Here is a 26,528-nt window from a genome sequence, read left to right as displayed (position 1 = left end):
CTGTGGGTGAGGTCTTCTCTGCTCCCCGGTCCTCCCATCCATTTCCTGTTAGCAGGGGCACCCAAGGGAGAAGCATGTTTCCGCCTGGTTCCAACACATCTAGGAGGTGTGATGCGCGCTGAGCAAACAGGGGGCCAAGCATCCAGCAGAGAAGGGAGGGAAAAGGGAGGGACCCATCTTTTATGTTCCCTTTCCCTGAAGCATTGTGGCACCAGGGGGCAGTGCTGAGCTGTGTGACAGGCAGCTCCCCTGGACAGAGAGGGAGAGCCAGAGCATTCACTGGCTTTGTTCCAGCAGGAGACGGGCTGGCTGCCTCCTTTCCCAAATGCACAGCAGCTGCAGGACTTCCCAAGCCCAGCATTAACTCTTCCAGTGCTGTCACACCTGAATGTTACCATTTGACTTCCCAAGAAACACCACCTTCATCCAGTTAAGCATCCGTTCTGTTCGAGGCACACCTGCCTAGGTCCTGATCAGGAAGATAAGGACCTGCCTCTGCTTTATTTCTGTAAGGACAAGATTCTACACCTGGAGGACTGCTTGTGCCCAACCCAAAAGCAGAAGATGAAAGGTCCAGTTTAGCTCCAACCATGTGGACTGATCTTTAAATTTTTAGTGTGATCATTTCCACCTTGGAAATCAACAAACACTCAGACATCTTATTTCCCACTTGACTGCACTCATTTTGGACTTTCTTAGACTCTCCACTATGGCCCCAGTAACTCATCTCTGAGAAATCTTGTCATCTGGCAGGGTACAATCAGTTCATCAGTACCCTCTGCCCCTATTGGAGGGTGGAGCATAAACTCCTCCATTTAAGGAGAGGGAACAGGACTGACTTTCTTCAGGCATCTTCTTTATCATTCACTTTGGGTTGTTTTGGCTTCTTCACCACCCCCTTTACCCTCCTCCCCCCCAGCCAAAGGTATTTCAGCTTCCTTATGTGCATGGTCTTCCCCTCATTAGACTGTAAACTCTTTGAGGCCAGCAACTATCTTTGTTTTTCCATATTTGTGTCCTCAGTATTTAGCACAGTGTCTAGCACGTAGGAAGCACTTAATAAATGATTTTTAACTTTTGAAATGCTATGAATCAAGGCTTGATTTGTTGTTTCATGGATTGCTAGACGTAGGAAAATGATAGAGATAATGCCAATCCTGCAGATTAAATTTAAAAGTGTATTGTGGGTACAATCTCCCCTCCCCCAAGCAGATTACCAGCACACACACTCACAGGGGTCTAGACAGAAAGAGTGAACTCAAAGAATCTTATCATTTGAAGTCATCTAGTTCAGCCTCTCACCTAATACAGGAAGCCTGCCTTCAATATCCTTGACAAGGGGTCATCTAGCCTCTGAGTAGATAGATGGTCACAGTCTCAGGAGACTCACTACCTCACAAATCCAATGCTGGGCTAAGAGTTCTTCATTCCAGGATGTTTCTGGGAAAGTTTGGGGACCTCTGGCATGGGGTATATGATTTGATGAAATGGCCTCCTTCATCTCTAACCTTCCATCCCTCCCCCTTTCCTATCCTGTGACATCTGTAGTGATTCTCAGAGCTGTGTCTTTAAATAGCAGTTGGTTGTGGTGGCACTCATAAGACAAGCTGAGATTTCTATATTTTGGAAAGGTGACGTACTGTGTAAGATGGTGTGGGAGCAGTGATTTAGAAGTAGCAGGAAAGAACAAGAGGGATGGATTAAAATGGACTAAGCCACAGATTTGGAGCTATGAGGAATCTTAGAGATCACCTAAATCTTTCTTTCCAGAATGATTTCATATTACTTCCTCTCCCACACTCTAAATTCTGGACAAACTGACTTATGTGATATCTCCCTTCTTTGAACCTTTCTACAGGCTGTCCCACCCACCTGCAATGCTCTCCCCCTCACCTCTTCCTCTTTCTTGGTCTCCTGTGCTTGGAATGCTCTCCCTCCTCACCCCCTTAGTCTCCCCTGCTTCGAATGCTCCCGCTGCTCACCTCTTCTTAGAATTCTGGCTTCCTTCAAGGTTCTGTTCATGCATGAGGGCTTTTCTGACCCTTATATTGGTTTGGGCTCATCAGCAGGCCTGAAATTACTTTGGATTTGCTGTGTTTGTTGTGTTTACTCCTCTAGCTATGTTTCCCACCCCCAACAGAATATAAGTTTTTTGGAGAAGCCAAGATGGCAGAGTAGAAAGATATACATATGCTAGCTCCGAACCCACAGCTCATAAAATACCTGTAAAGAAGAACTCCCAACAAATTCGGGAGCAGCAGAAGCCACAGAACAATGGAGCGGAGGAGATTTCTGTTCCAGAGAGACCTGAAAAACTGCCACCAAAGGTCGGTCGTGCTCCGTGCCCCGGACCCAGAGCAGAGCCCAGCCCTCCTTGGCCACGCGGCACCAAGAGGAGCAGATCCGAGCAGGCTTCAGGGACAGAATCTCCAGCAGCTGCGCAGGTCCCTCCACCGACAGGTGCCAAAGGTTAGTGAGAGGGTCTTCTTGGCTCCCCGAGAGGGGAGCAGGATGTCTCCATAACTCAGGCCTGCTTGGGAGGCAGCAGCGGAGGCGGCAGCAGACAAGGGCTCCCAAAGCAGGCAGGAGCTCGGATCCATTGTTGAAGGTCTCCAAGTAAACCCCCTGAGGGAACTGAGCCCCGTGAGGCAGCCCTGCCCCCACCCGAGCACCTGAACTTAATCTCACACTGAATAGCAGCCCTGCCCCCACCCAAAGCCCTGAGGCTGGGAAGCAGCATTTGAATCTCAGACCCCAAGTCCTGGCTGGGCTGATCTGGAGGCGGGGTGGGTGTGGAGAGGATATTCAGAAGTCAAGTCACTGGCTGGGAAAATGCCCAGAAAAGGGGGGAAAAAATAAGACCATAGAAGATTACTTTCTTGGTGAACAGATATCTCCTCCCTTCCTTTCTGATGAGGAAGAACAATGCTTACCATCAGGGAAAGACATAGAAATCAAGGCTTCTATATCCCAAATATCCAAAATAAATATCCAGTGGGCTCAGACCATGGAAGAGCTCAAAAAGGATTTTAAAAATCAAGTTAGAGAGGTGGAGGAAAAACTGGGAAGAGAAATGAGAGAGATGCAAGAAAAGCATGAAAAGCAGGTCAACACCTTGCTAAAGGAGACCCCAAAAAATGCTGAAGAAAATAATACCTTGAAAAATAGGCTAACTCAATTGGCAAAAGAGGTCCAAAAAGCAAATGAGGAGAAGAATGCTTTCAAAAGCAGAATTAGCCAAATGGAAAAGGAGGTCCAAAATCTCACTGAAGAAAATAGTTCTTTAAAAATTAGAATGGAGCAGATGGAGGCTAATGACTTTATGAGAAACCAAGAAATCACAAAACAAAACCAAAAGAATGAAAAATGGAAGACAATATCTCATTGGATATATCCATTGAAGTATCTCATTGGAAAAACAACTGACTTGGAAAATAGATCCAGGAGAGACAATTTAAAAATTATGGGCCTACCTGAAAGCCATGATCAAAAAAAGAGCCCAGACATCATCTTTCATGAAATTATCAAGGAAAACTGCCCTGATATTCTAGAACCAGAGGGCAAAATAAGTATTCAAGGAATCCACTGATCACCTCCTGAAAGAGATCCAAAAAGAGAAACTCCTAGGAACATTGTGGCCAAATTCCAGAGTTCCCTGGTCAAGGAGAAAATATTGCAAGCAGCTAGAAAGAAACAATTCAAGTATTGTGGAAATACAATCAGGATAACACAAGATCTAGCAGCCTCTACATTAAGGGATTGAAGGGCGTGGAATATGATATTCCAGAAGTCAAAGGAACTAGGAGTATAACAAAGAATCACCTACCCGGCAAAACTGAGTATAATACTTCAGGGGAAAAAATGGTCTTTTAGTGAAATAGAGGACTTTCAAGCATTCTTGATGAAAAGACCAGAGCTGAAAAGAAAATCTGACTTTCAAACACAAGAATGAAGAGAAGCATGAAAAGGTAAACAGCAAAGAGAAATCATAAGGGACTTACTAAAATTGAACTATTTACATTCCTACATGGAAAGACAATATTTGTAACTCTTGAAACTTTCCAGTATCTGGGTAGTGGGTGGGATTACACACACACACACACACACACACACACACACACACAGAGCACAGAGTGAATTGAATAGGATGGGATCATATCTTAAAAAAATAAAATTAAGCAGTAAGAGAGAAATATATTGGGAGGAGAAAGGGAGAAATGGAATGGGGCAAATTATCTCCCATAAAAGAGGCAAGCAAAAGACTTTTTAGTGGAGGGAAAAAGAGGGGAGGTGAGAGAAAAACATGAAGTTTACTCTCATCACATTCCACTAAAGGAAGGAATAAAATGCACACTCATTTTGGTATGAAAACCTATCTTACAATACAGGAAAGTGGGGGAGAAGGAGATAAGCAGGGAGGGGGGGATGATGGAAGGGAGGGCAGAGGGAAGAGGGAGCAATTTGAAGTCAACACTCTTGGGGAGGGACAGGATCCAAAGAGAGAATAGAAGCAATGGGGGGCAGGATAAGAAGGAGGGAAATATAGTTAGTCTTGCACAACACGACTATTATGGAAGTCATTTGCAAAACTACATAGATATGGTCTATATTGAATTGCTTGCCTTCCAAAGGGAATGGGTGGGGAGGGAAGGATGAAGAGAAGTTGGAACTCAAAGATTTAGGAACAACTGGCTAGTTCTGTTCTTGCTACTAGGAAATAAGAAATACAGGTAATGGGGTATAGAAAGTTATCTGGCCCTACAGGACAAAAGAGAAGATGGGGACAAGGGAAGGGAGGGATGACAGAAGAGAGGGCAGATTGGTGATAGGGGCAATTAGAATACTTGGTGTTTGGGGGTGGGGGGAGGGGACAAATGGGGAGAAAATTTGGAACCCAAAATTTTGTGAAAATGAATGTTAAAAGTTAAATAAATTAAAAAATAATAATAATTTAAAAAATTTTAAAAAAAGAATATGTTTTTTGAGGAGAGAGGTTACTTCATGGTTCTCTGCATATTCCCAGCACCTGTGGGATTGAATAGAATGGTGTTCATTATTTACAAATGAGGAAACTGAGGCTCCAGTAGGTTAAGTGATTTGCCAGGGTCCAAACAGGTGGAAAGGGCAGAGCTGTAATTTGAACCCAGGCTCTCTAGCTCCAATCCAAATCTTTCCCCATGGTCCCACATAAGGTTGGGCATGTTGTTGCCTGGGAAGGAAAAGATCATGTCAATGTGACATGTCTTAGCACAAAAAGGGTTGTGTATTATTATATTTGGAAATTCTTGGTACCTTTCCCTTTTACTTCATTTCTCTTTCCTTCTTAATTACTAGGGTTTATATAGCATTTTTAAGTTTGCAAACCACTTTACAAATATTTCATTTTATCCCTTAAGAACTCTGGGAGGTAGGTACTCTTATTATGCCCATTTTACAGATGAGTAAACTGAAGCAGATAGAGGTTTAAGTGACTTGCCCAGTGTCACACAGCCACTAAGTATCTGAGGCTGAATTTGAACTCATATCTACACTTACCTGTGCTTAAAGGTGCCTCTGGCTGAGAAAGCCAACTCAGTGTTTGGGGGGGGAGGGGGAGGCAGTCAGTAAGTTCTCTTTCAGCATTGTGTGACCAACTTCCTGAGATGTCCTGGTTAGACTGACCTGAAAAAGAAAAAGAAGGAAAGAAAACAATGAAATGAGAACAGGTGGAATGAAACAGGTTGCTTCCTTCCCCAGGCAAGATCCACTGACCTAAATGAAGTCTATGCCAGGGGCTCCTGTTCCATGTGTAGAGAAACACCTTTCTACCAAGTGAAAGAACTGAGAGGTCCTAGGCAAACAAAACCTATATCCAAGAACGCCAAAATAATCTGGCTGCAACCTATGTCTCCAGCCTTGTTTTCCATTACTTTCCTTCATTTGCTTCATTTGTTCAATGTCTTGCACAAAATAGACTTGTTATTTGCTCCCCCTTTTCCTCCCCTCATTTTTCCTTTATTTGTTTCTTTCATACCTAAAAAAATGCATTCTCCCTCCTTCTATCCATCTGTTTTCAACAAGTTTTTTTAAAACAAATTTTATTGTTGCCTTTTTCTTCTTTCCCCATGGTTATTTTTCTTTAACCATTCTCCACTACTACTACCACTGAAACCTTCCTGGTAACAAAGAAAACCATGTAAGCAAAGCTTTCCACATGATAGCCCATTATTGAGGTCTGACAGTGTACAGCATATGTCACAGTGGTAGTCCCTACCTGTCACTTGAAAGGAGAAAGTGGTGTTTCCTTATCAGTTCTCCATCATTGAGATTACCCCTTATCATCCGTGAGAGGTTAACTGCTTTATTAATATTCTTGCATGTACCATTATTGTAGCCATTGTGTATATTCACAAACTAAAGGGTCATGTGTTTAAAGCTGGAAGAGATCTAGTCTAGCTTCCTTATTTTCTAGATGAGGAGCCAAAGCTTAGAAGCATTAGTGACTTGCCCAGTGCCACAGAGGTAGTGTCAGGGCAAGATTTGAATGCAGGTTCTTTGACTCCGGAGGCAGTATCTTTTCTGCTCTACCACCTTGTTGTGGTTCTTCCTTCTTCACTCTATCATTTCATAGAGGCCCTCCCAGATTTCTCTGAATTCTTCATATTTAGACTTTCCTCTAGCGCAGAAACATTCCACTAATATTCGTGTGTTACATTTTGTTCTCCCAAATGGTTTCTAATGTTCTTCTGCCCAAAGAGGACTGTCGTAGCTGTGTGACCATAAGCAAGTCCAGTGCTTTGCAGAAAGTGTAGACTTTCAATGCCTGTTTGTTTAATTGAACTGACCTTGCTGAGCATCATCTGTAAAATATGGATAATAATGCTTGTATTATCTACGCTAGGGGTTGTTGTAGGTAAAGCACTTTGTAAACTTTAAAATCCTAAGGAACAGTGAATTATCATTATTACTACTACTGCTGCTGCTGCTACTACTACTACTACACCATCATCATCATTACTATTATTATTCTCCTACTAGGTTGTGAGCTCTTTGAGGGCAGAGGTGATGTCATTTTACATTATGGGATCCAAGGGAACTAATATAATGATTGCACATAGAAGCTTCTTAATACATGTTTCTTCAATGGAATGGAATCCACATATCCAACACTGTTCTCTTTCTATTGAGCATTCAGGATTATGCTTCTCAGAGGGAATAGTCTATTTCTTCATTTAGGATCTAATAGCCTTCATCTATCTAGCTGGGTAGTTGTCCGTGATACCAGCATTTGAGGGTAAGGCTTATAGGGCTTGTTGGTAACCTTTGTTAAGGGTTTGACATGCTTAGAGGCCAAAGTGCCCAACGACCTGTGAAGGCAATGTCCACTTGTTTGCTGTTTAAAGCAAATAGCCTTGTCTCCAGCCCCAGAAAATTTTTTCTAGATTCCTGGCATGCTGAATTTTTGCCCAGACTATGTCAAGGACGTCTTGACATAGGGGCATATTTTAGGTAAAGGATGGCAGATAGCAGTCTCTATTCCTCTTTCCTACTCCACCCCTCCAAATTCAGGTGACACCCCACTGCCTGTCAGTGCCCAAATGGATTCATCCCACCCTGTGTTTGGGTCTCTTTACAGAAACACAGTCTGATTCTCCTGGAAGCCATTGTTCCCACCAGGAAGTCCTATCATTGATACCTCATCCTCAACAGAATTGTGTCCTTGTGAGTGTCCTAGAACTCCTTTGCCTGAACATCAGGCTTAATTACATCTCCCGTTCTTCATGATTGCCCCAGCAGTTGCCTTTGCTCTGACACTGACCCAGGATGCCCGTTGCCAAGACAACGACGCCCCACATCTGCTGAGCTTCTTGGAAGCTCCCCATCCTTTCTACCCTGACCTCTGCTGTCCCTACCCTTCTTAGTCTAATGAGTTAGAAGGGTGACATAATAGAAAAAGAACTAAAAGAGTCTGTACTAGCTGGTCTCTGAGGTCTCTTCCAGCTTTATATCCTGTGATTCCCCAGAGGTGGGAAGGGGAGAGAAAGGGGATTCTGTCCTGAATCTGCCATCTTCATCAAAGTGAAGAATGTGGCAGGTGGGCATGCAGGGGCCCTGCTAGAGCCCTGTAGAATAGGTGAAATAGGTGACCATTGTTTTTAAGAGAATGGAGCTCTCTGATTAGTGAGGGTGCACTCAACAGACAGCACCCAATTGTGGTTTCATAGACCCATAGAGATTTAGAACTGGAAGGGACCTTAAAGATTGTCTAGCCCAACACTCATTTTATGGGTGAGAAAACCAAGGATTAGATTAACAGGATTTGATTTGCCTGAACTCAAGAAGCTATAGAGGTAGATTTAGGAAGTGAACCGATGGGCTTCTGATTCCTAATCCAATGTCTTTCCCATGAAACCAACCTAAATAATGCTGAAAACTGAGGTTTTTCTTCCAGTCTAGCCACTGGCTATCAATCAATACTTATTGAGTCCTTACTATTCCAGGAAGATACGATCCCTTATAGGCACTTTGGGAAAATAGTTCATAGACAATGTGAGACAGCCTATCACAAGTGCCTTAACAGTATCAGCTCACATTTGTATTGTGCTTTTCTCAACACAGCCTTTAGAGGTAGGTGGTATAAGTTTTATTATTCCCATTTTACAGGTGAGGGAACTGAGGCTCAGAGAAATTAAATGATCCCATACACAATTCACCATGAAGAAGTCACAAAGTCAAGGCTTGAATCCAAGTTACCTGGTCTAATACTCTTACCAGTCTCTTGATATTCTGTCATTCTTAGAGTTCTAGTAGAGTGTTGGAAGAGCTCAAAGGAGGCTCCCTTCTTGGGTCTTTAGACATAGAATCATTCATAGAGGAGCAACTTTTCCAGTGGCTAGAAAGTAGAAATGCTGGGGCCAATGCTTCCTGGAAATATCTTTAAGCTGGAGCCCACTCTTCTTGGGGAATGAGGTGGAATAGACCCTGGTTTGGAGGGTGATGTGTTTATATTTCTGACCAATATGTCTTCTCAGCAAATATCCTTTTGTAAAAGCTAATTGATGTTAACTGGTTAAATGATACTGAGGTGCTCATCACTGGGGCAATAAATGGTATAGGGGACCACTCTGGAATAAGGGGGTCTAGCCAATAATATTAGAGATACTTCCAACTCCTTAGAACCCTAACGGGGAGAAAGAGCCCACCCTCTGGAGAACTTTCTCCAGGGGAGAATGAAAGTGGGATATTGACTACATAAAAATAAGAAGGAGAAAGAGTTCAGCTAAACTAAGCTGAACTAAGCATTGAAAATATCTGACATATATGCAGTGTCCACACCTACAATCCCCCACACCTGCAAAGGGAGGACCTCCTTATATCATCCTTGGGTTCCAGTTTGGTCACCGTCATTTCACAGCATCCAGGTTCCATTGTTTCATTGTTCTTTCCATCTACATTATGCAAGTTATTATATACGTTGTTTTCCTGGTTCTGTTAACTTCAGTTGACATCAGTCCATGTCTTCTCCTGCTATAGCCCCAGTCATGTTCCCTAGCCCTAGCCCATCGTCACCCATTCTATTTTTTCTTCAGGAAGCTCTAATCGATACCACCATTGATTCTGGAGAGGGTATGTCAGTTAAATGTTGTTCCCCTCACCATCCCTGAGACCAAAACAAACTTCCCTTGCCACCACTCCTCTATGTGAGTTATGTCCCCTTTTAGAATGTCAGCTCCTTGAAGTCAGGGACCAATTCCATGTGAGAAATGTAGCTGTGGCAGATTGTACTCACCATTGAGCAACAGAAACACATGTAGTCTGTCTTTCCTGTCAAGAATCACAGAACTTCAGACCTGTAAAAGATCATGGAGTCCAACTCCCTCATTTGATAGAAGGGGAACTGAGTCCTATAGAAGTTAAGGCATTGTGGAGTGAGGAAAGCACTTAGTTTGGAGTCAGAGAGTTCAGTCAGGCAAAGATGAAGATGCTTCTGGAATAAACATCACCAAGGTTGTCCAAGGAAAATCCCAAGTTCAGTTCAGACTTGTATTACTTGGTCATAATGGGAGAAGGAAAAAATTACATTTGTAAAATGTCACATAGCCAGTGAATTTAAGAGTATATGGATACCTTGGGTCTTGAGGTCCATTTTCTTGTTTTCCATATTGACAATGGTCCTCTTAAATTCAGTGTTTGGGATACAAAAATTTGGTGTTCTGAGGATGGTTATTCCATCCAAGCTCAGTGTGCCCATTTTAATGTTTGATGTAACACTGAGAGTTATTTACAAGAATGTAGCTAGCACTACAACTAGCACAGAAATCTGATATAAGTATTAGAAAATAACCCTATCGGTTTTGTGGCAGCAAAGTGGATATTAAGGACAGAAAATTCAAGGCAAAATCCATTATCTTCTTCTGGAGGAAGAAAAATCTCTGATACTGTGCTGTATTTCAGCCAAAGGGGCAGCTAGGTGAATAGAGTGCCATAACTGGAATCAGGAAGACACTTTTTCCTGAGTTCAAATCTGGTCTCCGACACTTGGTAGCTGTGCAACCTGGGAAAGTCACTTAGCCTTGTCTGCCTCAGTTTCATCATTTGTAAAGTGACCTGGAAAAGAAAATGGCAAACCTCTCCAGTATCTTTGAGAAGGAAACCCCAAATGAAGTCATGGAGAGTAGGATATGATGGAAAAATGACAATAACAACAAATAGAAGTCACTGAATATATCCACCCCTTACCACTACTAGGCATGTACTTCAAAGGAGGCTAAAGACAGATAATATTGCCACCAGCTCAGAGCTCCTCTGTACTTATTTGGTCAAGTCCAGCTACTGTCCCCATCTTTGATTTCTTCAGTGCCATTTTATTCATTCATTGAATAAGAATTTACTAAACACCTGCTATGTACTAGACTCTGAGGATCCCAAGACAAGGATAAAGAAGTCCCTGACACTGAGAACTTTACTTTCCATAGGGGTGGGTAGAACAAAATGAAAAGAATCTATGTATTTACAAAATAATTTCACAGGGGAAGGCACTGGCAGCTGGTGGGGGAGAGGAATTTGTATAGACTTCGTGTAGTCTGTGGCCCTTAAGCTGAGCCTTAAAGGAAGCTAAGCATTATACAAAACACAGGTGAGGAGAGAGTGCATTCCAAACACGGGGGATGGTCTGCACACAGTTATGGAGATAAGAGATGGCACTGGTGTATGGGGAACACAGAGAAGGCCCACATGACTGGAATGTAGAGGGACTAGAGTGATGAGTAATAAACATGGAAAGGTAGACCGAGGTGGATGGCAAAAGTCTTTAAATGCCAAACAGAGAAGTTTGTATTTTCTCCCCCTCAGGGAGTGACATGGTCAGATCTGTATTTTGTGGATATCAGTTCGGCAGCTATTCAGAGGATGGATTGGAGAGGGGAGACACTGGAGGCAGGAAAAGCAATTAGGAGGCTATTGCAATAGTCAAGGAAGAGGTGATGAGGGCCCAAAGCAGAATGGCAGCTGTGGGACTAGCAAGAAGGAGACAGATGAGAGAAAGGTAGAATCAATAAGACTTGACAGTTTATTAGAAACATGGGATGAGGGAGAGGGAAAAATCAAGAATAACTCTAAGCTTGAGAACCTGAGTGACTGGAAGGATAATGATGCCCTCACAAAAATAGGGAATTCACACCTGCTCTTAACAACCCATCTAAACAGTGACTCCCTGTCCTTGGTGCTGAAAATATTTTGTTATAAAAATCTTTATTGGTCTTTTCTATTTTCCATCTGTCAGTTTTCATCCTTGCACTGAGGATGATATAACTTAGTTGGGTCTTTCCTCAAGCCCTCTTTGTACTTGTTCTTTTTTCTACTGCTTCTCACTGTTGTTTGTTTGGTTGCTTTTGTTTTTTTTTGAGGTCACACTGCCCATAATCTTCTGCCAGCTTCCTCTGTAAGATTTTACAAACAAGTTTATATTCTAAAGTTTAGAATCTAAAGCACAGGTCAGGAACCTGCAACCTTGAGGCCATGTGTGGCCCTCTAGGTCCTCAAGTGAAGACCTTTGACTGAATCCAGATGATAATGAAATTTGGAGGGAGGGAAGGAAGGAAAGAAAGAGGAAATGAGGAAAAGATGGAAGGAAGGTTAAAAAAAGGAAATAGGAAGGGAGGAAGGAAAGAAGGGATGGAGGGAATAAGAAAGGAAGGGCGGATGGAAGGGAGGAAGGAAGAAATGGATGAGGAAGGGAGGGAAGAAGGAAGGAAGGAGGGTAGAAAGGAAAAAGAAGAAAGGAGAGAGGAAAAGAAGGAAGAAGGTGAGCAGACCTCTGAAGAGGGGACTTTTGACTTGAGAGAGACTTGTATTCAATTCTTCAAAAGCTCCTTCTCCTAGAGCTGCCATTTCCTTCTCCATGACACCTCTATAATGACCTTTATTAATTACATAGACTTGAATTATCTTCTTCATTCACTCAGCTAGGATGCCTCTTCTGTGGTTGTCTCCAGATGTGAGAGCCCTGAAGGTAACCACAGTAATGCCTAGAAACAATTTAGCCATGGGAATCTGAGACATCTTAGGTGGTTGGTCAGAGGTCACCAAGCTTCTGTTGACTTTCTGAGAAACATTAATTCCCAGGAGGCAACTGGTCCTTGGCTGTGAATGAGAACTCTTTAGAATACTGGAACTAAGGATGATAATGACTGGAAGTATTCCCTTTCCTCTTCTGTCAGTGCAGATATAAAACAGGTTTGTAGTGGCCAGGAGCCTGACTTAAACCTTGGAGTCCAGTCTATGATCAGCCCACTATTGAATCTGGGTTCTAGAAATAAGGCAGCGCACAGTAAGAATGTCTGGTTAATATGGCCAGGTTATCCTCAGTGAAGGAAATGATTCTTAATTTGGCAGTCCATGAACTTGTTTGCATTTTTTTTATTTAAAAAAACTTATTTAATATTTTTCTCAATTACATGTAAAAACGATTTTAATTTTTTTTCAAATTTTGAGTTCCAAATTCTCTCCCTCCCTCCCCTCCTCATTGAGAAGACAAGCAGTTTGGCATTAGTTATACATGTGTAGTCATGCAAAAAACATTTACATATTAAGTCATCCTGTGAAAGAAAATGCAGACCAAAAAGCCCAAGAAAAATAAAGAAAAAGTATCTTTGATCTCATGCTCTACCAATTCTTTCTCTAGAGATGGGCAATACCTTTTATTATAAACTGTACAGCATGTCTTAGATCATTGTATTGCTGCAAATAGCTAAGTAATTTGTAGTAGACCATCATATAATATTGCTGTTACTAGGTACAGTAATGTTCCCCTGGTTCTGCTCGTTTCACTTTGCACCAGTTCATGTGTCTTTCCATAGTTTTCTGAGAGCATCCTGCTCATCATTCTTTATAGCACAATAGTATTCCCTCACAATCATAGACCTCAACCTGCTCAGCCATTCCCCAATTGATGGGCAGCCCCTCAATTTCCAGTTCTTTTCCACCACAAAGAGAGCTGCTATAAATATTTTTGTACACAGTTCCTTTTCCTTTTTGTTTTTATCCCTTTGAGATACTGATCTGGTAGTAGTATTGCTTGATTTGTTTGCATTTTTTTTAACTGTACTTCAATATAATTGTTTTCTTTTGTAATCCTATATACCTGAGAAGGGGTCCGTGACACAGAAAGGTTAAGAACCCTTGTCCTAGAGCACACACACACACCCCCACCATGGTTCTAGAGGATTTCTCTAGAGATGTAAGCCAGGACTGGACTCTCCAAGGGGCAAACTGATAGCCAGTCTGCAGGCAGCATAGTGTAGTAGATAGAACTGCCCTACTCACTTGGAGTCAGGAAGATCTGGGTGCAAATTCATCTTCTGATATTTAGCAGCTGTGTGACCATCAGTAAATTACAACACCTCTGTGCCTGTTCCCTCATTCATGTTATGCCTCCTTCTTCCTCAGATTTGGTATTTTGTCCCCTTCCTCTGTGCCTTTATATCAGCTGTGCCCCATTCCCAGAAGGCACTGCCCCTTCCTTTCAGTCTTTTGGTACCATTGTTGTTCAGTTGTTTCAGTCGTGTCCAACTCTTCACAATCCATTTGGGGTTTTCTTGGCAAAGATATGGGAGTGGTTTGCCATTTCCTTCTCCAGCTCATTTTACAGATGAGGAAAATGAGGAACACAGGGTTAAGTGACTTGCCCAGGGGAGGCTTGATTTGAATTCAGGAAGATGAGTCTTCCTAACTTCAGGCCCAGCATTCTATCCCCTGCATTACCTAGTTGTCCTAGGACCCTAGGACCCTTGACTTCCTTCAAAGCTCAGGTAGGTGCTACCTCCTACAAGAAGCCTTCTGTGATTCCCCTGGTTGTTAGTGCTTTCTCTCTTTTCAGCTTCTACTATAGTTATGTGTCCATGTAATTGTTATATCCTCCCCAACCCCCCAAATGTAAATTTCTGGGGGACAGGAGCAGGTTTTGGTTTTGTCTTTACCCATTACCTGGCACATAATAGGTAGGGAATAAATTCTTGTGAATGAATGAATGAAAGTGCTGCAGTTTTCAGAATGCAATCCAGTCTTCTCCCATGAAACAAACTCCTTAGAATACTGGAAATAAGGATGACTGGAAGTATTCACTTTCCTCTTCTGTAATCACTGCATTCCCCAAAAAGAAGGCAGCAGCATCCCTGCCCTAAGGTCTTCCTAACCACATCCCAACCCAGAGCAGGGGGCAGGGGAGAAAAGTTTCCTTAGCTGTTTATCTCTACTGCTGAGTGAATTCAGATCAATTCAAGTCAACAAACATTTATTAGGGCTTACTATGTGTGGAACCCAGAAGCTCACCCATAAGACCTTATCCAGAGGCCAGGGGTGATGGAAGGGGGATTACACCATGGCCCCTAGTTGGGTGTGTCTCTAATTTCTTCTTAGTTTTCAGGGCCTATGAAAGTTCAGTGTAATAGACAAAGCCATAGGTGCCCCTCCCCCCACCTTTTTGAGGTCAGGGACCCACTAGTTCAGTCATTTCCCTCTAGTGGACAAAGTTCAACCAGTCCAAGCTAGGGTCACTCACCCTGAAGGAACATTTTTCACAGCTGAGTCCTAGGCTACTCATATTTCTTCTCTTGCCCTCCACTTGCCTCAATTGGTCCCTGCCATGGTTTGCTAGGGCTTCCTGGGAGGAAGATAAAGAGGGGGCATCCTAGTTGCTCTTTGACCCCATTCATCCCTGGGAACTTCTGGTTATGGGGACTTGCTTCATAATGGGTGGGTAAGCTTCGGCCTCCATAGCCTACTCTCACATCAGGATCCCATCTTTGCCACCCACGTTCCTTTCTATTTGGAATGCTTTCCAGTCAGGGACTGTCTGAAGACGCTGTATTCCTTTCTGTTCCAAACATCTGGTCAAGCCCTGGCTTGGTTTCATCTCCTCACATGGTCGTGAATAATAATAGATCACATTTATAGCACAACTTAAGGCCAAGGAATTACTTTCCTCACTGTAACCCTGGGAGGGAGGTGTGGTGCCAGTATTGTTATCTCCATTTTACAGATGAGGAAACTGAGACTCAGAAAAGTCAAGGTCATACAACTAATAAATTAAACCAATAGCTTCCATAGAGGAGGGGTGGGGAACCTGTGGCCTTGAGGCCACATGTGGCCCTCTAGTCCCTCAAGTGCAGGATAGTCCTGTACTTGAGGACCAAGAGGGTTCAGTTAAAGGGCCACACTTGTGCTTAATAAACATTCCTTCACTCTCTTTTTTCCTTCCTTCCTTCTTTTCTTTCCAGTCTGGTGAAACCTATGGACTTCTTCTTGAATAATGTTTTTAAATGCATAAAATGAAATGCATAAGATTACAAAGGTAACCAGTTATGTTAAAATTAAAATGGGTTTTTTCCCCCTCCAGGTTTATAGAAACTCCTAAAATCTGTCAACTTCCTCCTTTAGATCTGTGAATCTATGGACTTCGCTTGGCTTCAGTTTGCTCATTTGGAAAATGAAGGCGTTAGATTAGATGATTTCTAAGGTCCCTTCCAGCTATAAGTCCTAGGATCCTCTTTTCAAGCTATCCTGATGATTCCTAGACTTTGAACCCACCTAGCACTGAAGCACTGGGAAAGGGCTTGCCGTAGGGCTCTGTCCCATCAAAGAGAGAACAAGGTCAGAGGTACAAGATCAGAAATCTACAATTGAATGGTTTCTTACTATAAAGGGTGGTGGGAGAGCTTCACGGCCCCCAAGGCTACCTTTGTTGGACCACTTTGGGGCAGACTGGGATGAGTCCTTTTCCAATGTACCAGCCCTGAAAGTTGTACCCAGAGCCCTCGTTTCTTGGAAGAGGCTCTGGCTCACTCCTTACAGGACATCCCATTCTCTTCAGGGCTGTCTGTGAGAGAGGCTAGTCACGGGGGCTTTATCCAACCTCCCTTCTCATTGTATGGCCTTCAACCTCTGTCACTGGCTCATTTGAATTTCCTGTTCTTCCTGCTCCTGAGAGCTCCCAGTGCTGGCCCTCCCTGTGCCAGGCTCACCCGGGGAACTGGCATAGTGGCTTCCATCATTTTGCTGGGGGGGAGGATGCAGGCAGTAGGATAAGAGTAAGGGCAGGCAGGTCACTGTGCCCAGCTGTGCTAATTGAGCTCTTCAACAAGCCTGCTCTGTTTCCCATCTACAATTAAAACAGAAAGTTCATTATCTCTCTTGCTCTCATTATCTCAAAGACCCTGCTGAAGGGCCTTTTTTCAAGAGGTCACCTGTGGAGGCCAGTAGGATGTTGGCATTAACTCTTTCCATGCGGGGAGCCCTTGGACTTTCTGAGGCAGGGGCTCAAAGGAAAATCACTCTCCTGTGCATTTGGATGGCTGGCATTCAAACACCTGGAAGGGACTCATATCCTTTCCTTCCTTCCCCTCCTCCCTCCGTTTCCATATCTACCTTTCAGGGGCCTCCTCAAGAGGACTGGACACACTCTTCCTACCCCTCACCCCCATGAAAGTGTTCACTCCTTTTTAAGATGTGCTTAAAGCATTTTGCCTGAATTTCACATTTGCATTGGTTTATGACTGGAAGGGACCTCAGAAGCCATTACATTCTCACCCTCTCATTACACATATAAGGAAGTGATGTGACCTCCCAAGGTCACATGGGTCCTAACTGTGACACACAGGATGGGAGCACAAATCCTCAGACCCCAGAGCCATTGTATTCTTTCTAATGGACCATAGACATCCCAATCTTCTGGCTTTCCATCCACTATTCTTTCTATTACCCTTGTGAGTCCTTAGGATCCTTCTTGGTTGAATTTTCTGGTTCTCGTCTGTAAGCTTGCAAAGGGCAGAGAAAGCCTCTGATAGTTCATCAATGTAGGAGTCATCGAAGTGACTGGGAATGGACGCAGAAGACCTAAATTCAAATGTGACTGCATACATTAGCTGTATGACCCTAGGCAAGTCCTTTAACCTCTGTCTGACTCAGTTTCCTCATCCATAAAATGAGATCATAATGGCACTTACCTCCTAGAGTTGTTGTGAGAAGAGTCAGATAACATTTGTAAACTTCTATACAAATGCTAGCTGTTGTTATTAATAATAGTTAACATTTATATGTTACTATGTATCAGGCACAGTGCTAAATGTTTACAGTTATCTCATTGGATCCTCACAAACCCTGGGAGGTAGGTCTCATCATAATCTCCATTTTACAGTTGAGGAAACTGAAGCAAACAGAAATTAAGTCACTTACCCAGGGTCGCACAGGTTGTAAACGTCTGAAGCTGGATTTGAGCTCAAGTCTTCCTGTGTCCAGACCCGGAACTTTTTCCACTGTGCCACCTGGATGTCATTTGGATATTAATTATTTGTGTATACACCCACCCCACCTCCATTAGATTTGTAAACTCCTTAAAAGTAGGGATTTGTAGTTTTTTTTGTTTTTTTCATCTTAATATCTCTTCCTAGTATTTAGCACAGTACCTTGCACAAAGTGGGCTTTTAATAAACATTTGTGGAATGGAAATGAGACTGTGTTCTCTAATGAGAAATACTATGGAGTGGAAGGAGGGACACAAAGGTTCTGAAGCCTAGTTCTGTCAAAGGACCACTAGGTGGCCTTCAACAAATCATGTAATCTCCTGGCCTACCTGTCTACCGACCAGCCAAAAATGGTAGTAATAATGGCTAGCATTTATATAGTACCTACTATGTGCCAGGCACTGGGATATGTGGCATTTTAAAAGTTTGAGAAACATAATTTCTGGGTAATTTTATTAATAATATCAGTTACTAATAAGGTCAGTGACACTATCCAATGCCAAAGACCCTCATGGTAGCAGGCTCATGGCTTATATGCCCTTGGGAGACTGGGTGTTCCTGAAGGTGACAGTCAACTCTGATTGGTCAACACTTAATGAAAGGTGGACTTTACAAAGAAAAGTGAGCTTTCTTCAACGGGGGACTGAGGCCAGAGATTATCCCAATCCTTGACCACCCCCAGCCTGGAGCAATCTAGACAAAGAATCTATGCCTGCCACCCCTCCCCCACCCCCCCTACCCTCCTACCCCCCAAGCCTGAACTAGTTGGGTGGAGTAGCAATATCCAGAATGAGGAGAATGTTAATCCTCTCTTCCATCAACTCGGTCCTTGAGAGTTTGGACAATGAAAGAGGACAGGGGGACAAAGACAGACAAAAAATAAATGACTTGTCCAGGGTCACCCAACCAGAGAGTGTCTGAGGCTGGATTTGTACTCAAGTCTTCCTGACTCTAAGCACAGCATTCTCTATCCATCACACAAAGGGAGTATTTGATCTTATTAGGGGCATCAGGGGAGGAGGAAGTTTGCTGTCATTCTTACCAATATATTGTTACAGCTTTTAGTTTTTCATGTTTAGCTTTCACTTTGGTAACTTTACTCCCAGGGTGGTTGTAGAAATGAATGAGAATGTTTGAAAGGCAACTTGTCTTCCCTGGGCTAATAATAAAGGTCCTTTTTGTACAGCCCTTGACAGTTTGTAAAACGTCCCATCACTGACGCGTCAAAGCAATCCTTCAAGGCAGGCAGGACAGGGATTGTGATCTCCACTTTACAATTTCACAAAACAATCATGTTAGTGGTGGAGGATACCTTAGAGACGATCCGTTCCAACACCTTCATTTTCTAGAGGAGGAAATTGAGGCCTGGAGAGGGTCTCACAGCTAATTTTGCCCAAGGTCTCACAACTAATCACTGAAGAACCTGTCAGTAGAACACAGGTCTTGGGGCTCCTGTTCCAAAGCTCTTTCCCTGCCACACCTTGATCCCCAACTCTGTACTATTATTGGTAGTAATAACTGAATGAGAAGAGCAGTGGCACAGCGTTCAGAGCTGGAAAAGACCTTAAAGATTCTCTCCAATGAGGCCCAGAGAAGGAAAAGTCCAAGGTCATGGTCAAGGTGCTCAAGATCACAGGATTCTGACCCAGCTACTCTGACTCCAAATTCATTGTTCTTTCTGCTGCACCTAATGCCCCTGCCCGTGATTCGGGTGATTTTGAAGGCTCTTATCAATTTCACTGGTCTCAGATATAGCAAATGTGCTTGTCAGTAAAGCAACAATTAGAAAAATCTGCTGTGTCCTATAGATGCATCCCATTTAAATGATTTCTCAAAAATCAGGATCACCTGTAAAACAAACAAACAGAAAACAAGAAACGATTTCTGATTAAGGGAGTGAAGACTCCTGGGTTCGAATTCAAAGCCTATGACTGATTCTCTAAGGGACTTCATATGTTACTTACTCATCTGAGCTTCCATGTTTCTGGATTCCTAAGAGCTGAATGAACCCTCCTCTCTCTGGTCTTAATGTGTTATTGGGATATTCACTGAAATGTGTTTGGAGGCTCTCCAAAAAAAATACCGTGTGTATCATTTTCAGTTATTCATTTTGTTATTGCTAACAGGGTAAACAGGGGCATAGGGTGGGGTCATTCAGGCAGTTGGTCAACTGGCTCTGGGGCAGTCTAGTGGGAGACTGTCAAAGCGATATCAGGAGGCAGGATGTTTGGTTTTGGGACCACATTGCTTTCTGCTGTTGTGATGAGAGCCATCCTAACAGATCTCCCACTGATATCCCAGGAAGCAGGCAGGACCCCTGCCTTTTACAACATCCTCCAAAGGCCACAGGAAGCTGCCCCCAGGGTTCAATATCTCTCTCTCTCTCTCTCTCTCTCTCTCTCTCTCTCTCACACACACACACACACACACACACACACACACACACACACACACACACACACACACATACATACACAGGCAGGCAGGCTGAGATGCTTGGTTAATTTCAGGGTATCTCTGGTTATTGGACCCTGGGCTCAGCCTACTTTTTGGTTTCTTAGTCACCCAGGATAAGGTTTTCTGTGAGAGACTTGGTCCAGATATGGACAAAGAAGCTCTTGGTTCTTTGCCAAGCAGCCCGAACTCCAGATGCCTCAGGTCAGGAGTGAGTGGTAAGAGGCAGAAGCCTATTTTTTTAAACCAAGAAATTCTTAAAAAAAAAAACAACCAAACAAGCATAAAAACAAAAACCAGACCCTTTGGGTCAGAAGTGACATTCAAAATCTAATTCAATCAAGTGAACATTTATTAATCAACTACCAATGTGCGAGGCTCTGTGCTAGGCTCTGAGGATATAGAAACAGCTAAAAAATACCCCTTGCTGCCTTCAGGGAGCCTCTTCTTGCCCATCTCCCTGCTACCATGCAGAACCAAAGTTCTTAAGACACCCCAGACACATTAATGTACGGTACCAGGTTTCCAATCCTGGATTTCTCATTCAGGCAATCCTAGGGAAGTCACTGCTCGGATCATATTAACTTAGTCCCTGGGGTGCCTGTAAGGGGAGAAAGACAAAGGAGGCTGCTTCTGATGTCATACGAAGAAAAGAGTTGCACAAATTGTGACAGATTGAACCAAAGAACAAGAAGGCATTTATCCAAAAAGACCCTTTTTGACAGAGTCCTGTTTGTATGAATGTCAAAAGGTCTTTCTGTTCCTGAAAAGGCTATTTTTACAGACTCCATTATGGTTCACAGCTAAGACTCCACTTATGATCTCCTTAAGTAGAGACCAACTAGTTATTTGTTCAGAAAGGACCAGCAACCTATCCAGGCCCAAGAAGCCCCAAACAAAGAGGGATGACTGTGGGGTAGAAATCTCTGTATAAAACATGCTAATGATATGCAAAATATGCAAATCTCTCTCTCTCTCTCTCTCTCTCTCTCTCTCTCTCTCTCTCTCTCTCTCTCTCTCTCTCTCTCCTCCCCCCTCCCCCATCAGACCATCAGATCTGGCTGTTTTGTTAAGAGGATGATAGCACAACCCTCAGGTGTAAACCCTAGGGGTTGCATTTCTCTTCCTGTTAAAAATCTCTTCCATTGGCAAAGCTATTTGTTTGGGGTCAAGTCTAGCCCATGTCCTAGCTCTGCCTTATGGAGGCACATCGAGTCAGTGACTTTGGCTCCCTTTCTTCTTTCAAAAGCCCTATCCCTTCTTTCTTCCTTAGAAGAGCCCCCAATAGATCCAGGGTGGGTTCTCAATGAACTTTGGGAACTAACCCATCCTCGTAGAAAGCTGAAAGGTAGAAGAGGATCTCTGTACATGTATCTTTGTGGAAGAACAGGGGAAGCAGCTTGAGATCCATGGAAATTCCCCTTACTAGCTGACTCTCTGCTTGGCTGTCACATTCTGGCTTCAACTCTGAATATTCTAACAGAGCATCTCTCCTGGAACAGAATTCATATCTCCTCTGCATTACTGCAAATGTCCCCTGGTTTTTCCTTCACAAAAGTTTTTATGAAATCTTTGCAGGACTGAGCCAGGGACTAAAGTCTTGAAAGGTAAAGAACAGACATTTTTCCCAGTTACACATAAAAACAATTTTTAACATTTGTTGGTTTTTTAAGCTTCCTATTCTAAATTATATTCCTTTCTCCTTCCCCTTCCTCCCTCCCTGAATAGGTAAGCAGTTTGATCTAGATTATACATGTGCAATCATGTAAAATATATTTCATGGAAGAAAACTCAAAAAAAGGAATAGAAGGAAGGAAGGAAGGAGAGAGAAACAAGAGAGAGAAACAAAGAACAAAGAAAGAAAGGAAGAAGAGAAGAATAGAATGCTTCAATCTGCATTCAGACTCCACCATTTCTTCCTCTGGAGGTAGATAACACTTTTCATAACGAGTCCTTTGGAATTGTCTCGGATCATGATATTGCTGAAATAGCTAAGCCGTTCACAGTAGTTTCATCATACAATGTTGCTGTTACTGGGTACAGTGTTCTCCTGGTTTTGCTCACTTCACTCTGTATCAGTTCATGTGAATCTTTCCAGGTTTTTCTAAGATCATCCTGCTTGTCATTTCTTATATCATAGTAATATCCCATTACAATCATATATCACAACTTGTTCTGCCATTCCCCAATTGATGGGCATTCCCTCAATTTCCAATTCTTAGCCACCACAAAAAGAGCTACTATAAATATTTTTGTACAAATAACTTCTTTCCCCTTTTAAAAAAAATCTCTTTGGGATACAGACTAGTAGTCATATTGCTAGATGAAAGGGTATGCAGTTTTCTGCATACCCTTTTGGGCATGGTTCCAAATTTATGTAGAGATTCTAAACTTAGGATCCATGAATAGATTTCAGGGGATCTTTGACCTTGGAATTTTTTTTAACATTTTAATATAATTGGTTTCTTTTGTAATTCTATGTATTTTATTTTGTTTTTAAAAAAACATTACTTTGAGAAGAGGTCCACAAACTTCAACAGACTGCCCAGGGGGTCCATGACACAAAGTTAAATGCCCTAGATTCTAGTTTAGCCATCTCATTAGAGCAGCTACATGATGCCGTGGACAGAATGCTATAATAATGAAGATATGGGTCCTGTGACAAGTCATTTAACCTCCATGAACCTCAGATTTTTTATGTAAAATGGGGATAATATCAGCTTTTACTTCCCAGGACTGTTGTAAGGAGCAAATGAGATAATATATGTAAAATGTTTTGCAAATCTCAAGGCACTATATAAATGCAAGCTCTTATGATTTTGTAGACAAAGAAACTGAGACCTAGATCAGAAGGGAGCATGACTTGCTCAAAGTCATGAAGCTAGATAATTGTGGAACCAGGAATGAAACCCCATCCAGGACCATGGCTATTATGTCATGCCAAATAATTACACAAGTCTGTTAGAGGAGTTTAGTCAGTGATTTGGTTGATGAGCTGAGGAATTCATGGAAGAAGGGGCCTCGGAGGTCTGCTGTAAAGGGCAGGAGCAGTCCTTCATGACAGGCAGGTTTTTACAATGGGTCCTGTGCATGAGATGACTTGAAGTTAGGCAATAGAACTGCAGTGAAGACCCAGGTCTCCTTCTTCATGGTTTAAAGCTTTTCCCACTAAAAGAGGAATAATAATGTGTGGTTCACATTTATGTAGCACTTCATTATTTACAAGTCACTTTTCTCACAACAACCCAGTGAGGCTGGATGGAGCAGTGGATAGAGTGCTTTATTTGGACCTGAAATCAAATCCTGAGTCAGATGTGTCCTAGCTCTGTGAGGACACTGGACAAATGACTTGTTCTAAGTCTCAGTTTCCTCATCTGTTAAATGGGGTTGATAATAATAGTGCCTCTTTCACAAGATTGTTGTCAGAATCAAGTCAGATAACATATGCTAAGTGCTTTGCCAACCTTAAAGCATCATATAAATATTAGCTATTATTGCCCCCATTTTACAGATAAAGAAACTGAGCCCCAGAGAAGTCAAATGGCTTGCCCAAGGTAAGACACCTAATAAGTGGGAGAGTTCAGATTCAAACACTGATTTCTGCATTCCTGTCCTCCTATGGCATAGTGCCAATCAATTAATAAGAAATCCTTTATTAAGTACATACTACACATGTAGGCACTATGCTAAGTTCTGGGTGCACAAGCAAAAGTAGAAACAATTCATATTTAGTGAGAGACACTTAGGTCAATTGTTACTGGCTCTCTACCTCAGTCCACCACATACTCCACTTTCTTTTCGCTTTCCTTCTTTCTCTCCCAATCACTTTCTCTTCCTTCTTCCCTGCTCCCTTCCTATCTACTTTCTTTCCACTTCTCTCATCTCTAAACCATGCTGTGAGTCTGCCAGTAGCTCCTATGACCTTTGCCACCCCTGCTCATGCACCCAGGGTTAAAGAGATTGCTGACCACTGTAAAAGTATGAGTAGCAATGTCCCGTTTAGAAGACTGAAGTTTATGGAAAAGCAAGGGATTGCTGAATCTAATGGCCTTTTATCCATCCTGGTCCTCCTTGACCTCTCCACAGCATGTGGCATCACTGACCACCTTCTCCTGGATACTGTTTTCTCTCTAAGTTTTCATGACACTGCTCTTTCCTAATTGTATACCTATCTGTCAGATTGCTCCTTGGTCTTCATTTATATCCCATCCAAGAATGTGTCCCTTCTTCTCTTCTCCCTCTTTACTAGCAATCTCACTTGGTGATCTTATCAGCTGCATGGGCTCGATCTCCATGTTGTTGACTCCCAGATCTATATCCAACACCTTCTTGTCTCTTGGATATCAGGGATTGGATGTCCAGGAGACACCTCAAACTCAACAAGGCCAAAACAAAGCTCATCTTCTTTCTATCCAAGCCCTTGCCCCTTCAAAACTTCCTATTACTGTCAAGGGTACCATCATCTTCCCAGTCATCCAAGCCAGCAACTTGGGTGCATCTTCAATTCCTCACTCCAATTTAACTCACATATCTAATCTGTTGTCAAATCTTAAGATTTCTACACTCACAATAGATCTCAACTGTGTTCCCTTCTTTCTGTTCATATAGTCACAATCTTTATTTGGGCTCTCACCACTTCTCACCTTACCTACCACAGTGGACACCTTATATTGGAATCCCTGCCTCAAGTTCAAGTCTCTCTCTCCCTATTCCAATCTATCCTTCAGTCAGCTGCCAAGGTGATTTAGCTAAAGCATAGATCTGACCATATCAACAACTCCCCTCAACCACACAATCAAATATAAAGTGCTTCATTTGGCATTTGAAGCTCTTAATAATGTATAATGGGTGTCACATTGCTTGCCTTTTCAATGGGTAGGAGAGGGGATGGAGGGAGAGAGTTTGGAACTCAAAATTTTTATATAAAGTTAAAAGCAAATTAAATAAACTCTTTAAAAAAGCTCTTAACAGCCAGGCTTCTTCTGATCTTTTCAGTGTTCTTATGTCTTTCTCTTTTTCATGCATTGTAATGTCCAGCTTATACTGGCCTACTTGCAGATCTTTGAAAAGGGATGCTCAATTTCCCCTGTCACTGTCTTTGCACTGGCTGTCCCCCATGCCTGAGTGGTCCGGCCTCTCACCTCCACCTCTTAGTTTCCCAGGCTTTTTTCAAGACTCAGCTCAAAGCTCACCTACTGTAGAAAGAACTTTTGCCAACACCTCCAGCTGCTTTAAAATACTTGACAACCTTTCAGTGTTCTTTAATCTGTAATTAACAGCTTTTAATTCATCCTTAAAATCAGCTAGGCCCTTTGCTTGAAAGAGAATGTGTCTGAGAGACAAGTAAAATTGGATTCAGAAGGGAGTAGGATTTTAGGTCTTGGCATGGAGTAAGTTATAGAAGTTAGAGGAAGTATTAGAGTCTAACACACACACACACACACACACACACACACACACACACACACACACACACCCCTCCTTGACAGGTCTAGAGAATGCACTCAGCCTGAATTTTCATTGGGAAAGCTAAGAAAAAGTCCCAGTGAATCATTTTACCAGCCTAGGGTGGCCCAGGCACACAGGGGTAAGAGGTCTGCAGATTCTACGGAAGGTGTACTGGCCAAGAGGATATGCCAGCTAGGAACACATTCCAGTTCAAAGGGAGCTAAGAGTTTAATCCCTCTGAAACTGCAGAGCCTCCCAGTGGTCCAGTAGTAGCTAAGTCAAGCCACTTATATTTGTAATATTGTAAAATGCCAAGATATTTTACAATGAAATAATGATACTGCTTTATTTGGGGGGAGGGAGGAGGCATTCCTTGTGTATTTCATTCTCCAGCTTAATCCTAGTTAACTGTTGCCTATTGTAAAATACTAAGAAGTGGTCAGATAGATGGTACAGTAGCTAGAGCACCAGACCTGGAATCAGGAAGACCTAAGTTCAAATCCAGCCTCAGATATTTAGAAGCTGTGTGATCCTGGGCAAGTCATTTATCCCTTTTTGCCTCAGTTCCTCACCTATAAAATGAGCTGGAGAAGGAAATGGCAACCACTCCAGTATCTTTGCCAGGAAAACCCCAAATGAGTCATGGAATGTCAGACATGACTGAATAATCACAACAAAAATACCAGGATGATAATTCTCTGAGTCCCCTCCTTTCTCCTTTGAGATTACCTTCCATTTCTGTGTATGTCCTCTATGTATGTAGTTATTTACATATCTCTCCCATCAGTTTTTGATCTCCTTGAGGACTGGGACATTGTTTTTTGCCTTGCTGGTAACCCCAGGCCTGAC

At 42.7% G+C, this 26,528-nt stretch overlaps 1 protein-coding gene across 6 annotated transcripts in view; it reads left to right on the top strand.

The window, feature by feature from the left end:
* NAV1 (neuron navigator 1) overlaps positions 1-26,528 on the top strand; it is a 343,043-nt gene that overhangs the window by 47,658 nt on the left and 268,857 nt on the right. The window contains exon 1 of one of the 6 annotated variants that reach the window (XM_072648218.1): positions 21,960-22,158. The exons of the other annotated variants lie outside the window; for them this stretch is intronic. The gene's annotated coding sequence lies outside the window, so the exon portion shown is untranslated. Of the gene's footprint in view, positions 1-21,959; positions 22,159-26,528 lie in introns of those variants that run through there. 6 annotated transcript variants of the gene reach the window in all.

Source organism: Notamacropus eugenii, chromosome 2 (assembly GCF_028372415.1).
Source record: "Notamacropus eugenii isolate mMacEug1 chromosome 2, mMacEug1.pri_v2, whole genome shotgun sequence".
NCBI lineage: Eukaryota > Metazoa > Chordata > Mammalia > Diprotodontia > Macropodidae > Notamacropus > Notamacropus eugenii.
Note: the sequence above shows the minus strand (reverse complement) of the source record. Positions and strands in the feature narration are given on the sequence as shown.